General features: G+C 43.2%; 1 long non-coding RNA gene across 1 annotated transcript; it reads left to right on the top strand.

The window, feature by feature from the left end:
- The first annotated feature begins 363 nt into the window (after positions 1-363).
- On the top strand, positions 364-4120 carry LOC123755567 (uncharacterized). The gene is made up of 3 exons (XR_006772530.2): positions 364-464; positions 3220-3423; positions 4018-4120. It is a non-coding gene; the product is annotated as an uncharacterized lncRNA (long non-coding RNA).
- Positions 4121-4440: the final 320 nt, after the last annotated feature.

Genomic DNA, 4440 nt, shown 5'->3' with positions numbered 1-4440 from the left:
ACCTCGGAGACTGCTAAATGTAATATGTAATGATATATAGTGCTTATTATAATTTACTGAGAAGCACCAAGATTTCTCCTAAATGCTAACCCCTTAACAGGATGCACTGTAGAATAGTGGTTTAAATCATGGTTTGAAACACAAGTTGACACATAATGGAGACTTATTATAATTTTTTTTTAACTCTTTCGATTTTAGTAAAGAAAGCGTTCATGTGTCAACAGCTATCATCTTCGCTGACGACTTCAGTATTTGGGGAAGTGAAGGAGTGGCTGTTGGCCATTGATAATTGACACTTCAGACTCGCAAAATGTTAACCAATGGGGTGAGTTTTAGGGCGAATGTCAACCAATCAGCGGCCGGGTTTGGATGGCTGCTGGTTATAAAAGGAACGATGAGACAGAATGCACTTCAGTGTGTTTTACCTCACTTTTGGTATACAGTTCCAGCTTCGTCTCCTGAAGGTGAGCTTTGTAATGTGGCTTACTCCCTTTCCCTCCCCCCATGTTGCGTGCCCCTCCCTTTCCTTCCCCCCACACTCCTTTCCTCCCCCCCCCCACACTCCTTTCCTCCCCCCCCCACACTCCTTTCCTCCCCCCCCCCACACTCCTTTCCTCCCCCCCCCCCCCCCACACTCCTTTCCTCCCCCCCCCCACACTCCTTTCCTCCCCCCCCCACACTCCTTTCCTCCCCCCCCCCACACTCCTTTCCTCCCCCCCCCCCCCACACTCCTTTCCTCCCCCCCCCCCACACTCCTTTCCTCCCCCCCCCACACTCCTTTCCTCCCCCCCCCCACACTCCTTTCCTCCCCCCCCCACACTCCTTTCCTCCCCCCCCCACACTCCCTTTCCCTCCCCCCCATGTTGCGTGCCCCTCCCCCCACACTCCCTTTCCCTTTCCCCATGTTGCGTGCCCCTCCCCCCACACTCCCTTTCCCTTTCCCCATGTTGCGTGCCCCTCCCCCCACACTCCCTTTCCCCATGTTTCGTGCCCCTCCCCCCCACTCCCTTTTCCCTTGTTACGTCCCCTTCCTTTCCCCCCTGGTTCCTCGTATTGGAACTAGTGTAGTGTATGGGGGGGGGAACTACTATTTCAGAATTATCTTGAAGAATCGAAGGTTGGGTGAAGTGCGCATAAATTGTTAGTAAGAATTTAAAACAAAAGGATCAATGCATAAATGTTCGTAATAAGGCAAATCGGACACTTGGATTTATTAATCGCAGCGTTAGTAACAAGACACCTGGTGTGGTTCTCAAGCTATATCTTGCTCTAGTTAGGCCCCATTTAGATTATGCAGTTCAGTTTTGGTCGCCATATTATAGAATGGATATAAATTCACTTGAACGTGTCCAGCGTAGGATGACTAAGTTAATTCCCCAAATTAGAAATCTTTCATATGAAGAAAGATTAACAAAGCTTAAGTTGCATTCACTGGAAAGGCGAAGAGTTAGGGGTGACATGATAGAGGTTTACAAGTGGATGAATGGACATAACCGGGGGGATATTGGTAGGGTATTAAAAGTATCAACACAGGACAGAACACGAAACAATGGGTATAAATTGGATAAGTTTAGATTTAGGAAAGACTTGGGTAAATACTGGTTCAGTAACAGGTTGTTGATTTGTGGAACCAATTGCCGCGTAACATTGTGGAGGTGGGGTCCCTCGATTGTTTCAAGCACGGGTTGGACAAGTATATGAGTGGGATTGGGTGGTTATAGAATAGGAGCTGCCTCGTATGGGCCAATAGGCCTTCTGCAGTTACCTTTGTTCTTATGTTCTTATGTTCTTATAATGCTGCGTGTGGCACTATAGGAGACACAAGCTGGTCCCTGACGCTCCTCTACCCTCACTTGTATCGAGAGGCTAGCCGTTAACGTCTGGCCTACAAACTTTTTTTTAATTTAGTTAAATATATTAAAAATTTCTAAGTGTACAATGATGGCTAATTTTTTGGAATGTTTAATATCAAATTAATAAGATTAAAGTGTTTGTATGCCTACCAAGTTCAGCAGGCTGTAGATTTAATTCTAGGAATGTGTAAATGGTTAAATCTACAAACCATGAACCGGGATGTTAATCTTTGTCCATTCATTGTTTGCCTTACGTTCTCTACCATAAACGCTAACTATATAGCTACCCGAGGTATATATTAATCGTAAAATTGCCTTAAATTAGCATAACATTTCAGTGGATTTGTGTTCATGACTTCAGTGTAATGTAAATAATTATAACTAGATTACGGAATAATTCGTCCCGACCATTGCAATTGAACAATAGTTAACTACAGTTTCGTAATGAAATTATCCGCTCGCCGGTGGTCGCCACAAGGCGGTCAGAAGCTTGACAAACGCGCCTAGAGAAAAATTTCGATGCTAGTCGCCGGACACCTTCCTTCAGCAGCTTGCTTTAGCAGTTCAAAAAGTTGTAGTTTGGTAATGTACAGTATAGCCATGCACGTAGATTCTATTAAAGTTACTAGGTACGTCAGTGTTAACTTAATCTGCTAAATGTAGATAGTGTAATGTAGCGTAAATGTAGAACTAAAAGATTTGTCAGCCACTTTTACAACAAAGCATTAATACTTGTATAGTTTGTGTTACTCCCCCCCCCCCCACAAAAAAAACTAGTTCCCCCTAGTTTGCCTCTGAGCGTCTACAAACGTGTTATCTCCCGAGCTTAGAGGTTAAGCAAATGGTTTACGCTTCTTAGGTCAGCGTAACGGTTACAAATTTAACAAATATCCTGCTTAACTTTCCCGTGTAATTATTGCAAATAAGCTACAAATCGGTGAGTTTTACCTTGCCTTGTTAACCATATTCTTGAACCAGGGTTAAGTCTAAATGCACTATCTTGAGTCTTTTGTGATGATACTTTCTAGATTCTAGAATGCTTCTGATTAAAATACTGTTGTGGGGTGTTTGAGGTCTCCTGGGGACCCCACTACATGGTCCCAGACGGCTCCCTGGTGGTCGTGGTCCCGTCTCCTAAATAAAGCGTTGTCTGCACAGGTTTCTCCTTTCCCAAGTCATCCTTCAGAGAAAGCGTCTCTACAGGTCTAAAAACGCCAACCGGTTTAAAACTTACTAGTTTCATAACTCTAACAGTAGATTTATGTAAAGGAAGCGAGGAGTGTAGATTAGATCTAAAAAGTGCCATCCATTTAGAGATAGGATGTGCAAAGTCAATAAAGCGTTCATGTTTACATTATTGTTGCAGGAGAACGAGGTAAATGACCACGAGGGTTGTTTTAACCAGCATAGCTCGTCCGGTGGCGAATTCTGATGTTCGGCGACTCTGATTGGCCGAGGCGATGAGCGCTTCCATAAACTGGAGCTGGACAGTACTCAACTCACTCCCACCAGGTCGACATGACGTCCTTGCTAGTTAACGTCGTCGTGGGTTGATTAGACTTGCCCTACTGTGAGTGTTACGTTCTTTACGTGTCTCCTAAGGATAGAACAGTAATGACTTTGAATTAAGACGATATAGTCTGAATTGTTGGAAACATTAACTAAATATAAATTTTCATGGTGCGTGAATACTAATATCTTCAGCTGGGATCAAGCAAACTCTTACTGCTAGTCTTGGCAGGAGCTTCCAGCTAGTTACTATCGGTGAAGGATAAGGACGACTTCTTGGAGCTTTATAGCCGTAAGAGTTTAAATGTCATTAGTGTTTATAATGAAGTTATTAAAATGCACGTGCATTAAACTTTATAGTTATCCTGCTGCATAGATTTGATTGTCAGTAACTGATACTTTGTTACGTGGGAGCCAGTTCATATGGAAAGGGACGAGGACTTGGCCATCCAGGTAGTCCTACACAAACCCCTCACTGGAGGGTCAGAATGGCTTGTTTTATTTTATTCGTCACTACTCAGTCATAACATTCTGAGTGTTTGATTTTAAGTGCAGGTTACTTAAGGGTTTAGACGGCTGTAAAGAGGTCTATCAAGGTTTTATTTTTAACCTTGTGATAAGAATATGGTGATAACTCTACCCTTTCCGTCCCCAGGCTCGGCCGACCACAGCTAGACAAGGGAAGGCAACGAAGACCGTCTCGGGGTACTGAAGAACGTTGGTAAAATTAGATGGTGACCTCTTATGTAGAAATAATTGGTAAATTGAAAGAAAGTAATGACCAATAACGACGGCATGAAGTGGCGCGATATTGCCTGTCACCACGTGAAGTCTGTCGCCTGTAAGACCAGCCTTTGATAGTTTTCTGCCAAAAAATAGCCTCGTTTCCTGAATGATGTAAAATATTAAAATATTTAACTAGCTCATAATCTTTATCTTAAACAGGAGGTATCTTGATGCTACTAAGTATCTACACAACTTGCCATTAAGGACATGAAGTGTTGTAAAGATTATTGTGAGGGAAAAATTGTTTAACTAGTAGGTTATGGGAACCATTAATTGCTTGACTACATTAGCA

Source organism: Procambarus clarkii, chromosome 20 (genome assembly GCF_040958095.1).
Source record: "Procambarus clarkii isolate CNS0578487 chromosome 20, FALCON_Pclarkii_2.0, whole genome shotgun sequence".
Classification (NCBI taxonomy): domain Eukaryota; kingdom Metazoa; phylum Arthropoda; class Malacostraca; order Decapoda; family Cambaridae; genus Procambarus; species Procambarus clarkii.
The sequence above is the reverse complement of the archived record's forward strand: the minus strand, read 5'-3'. Positions and strand labels throughout refer to the sequence as shown.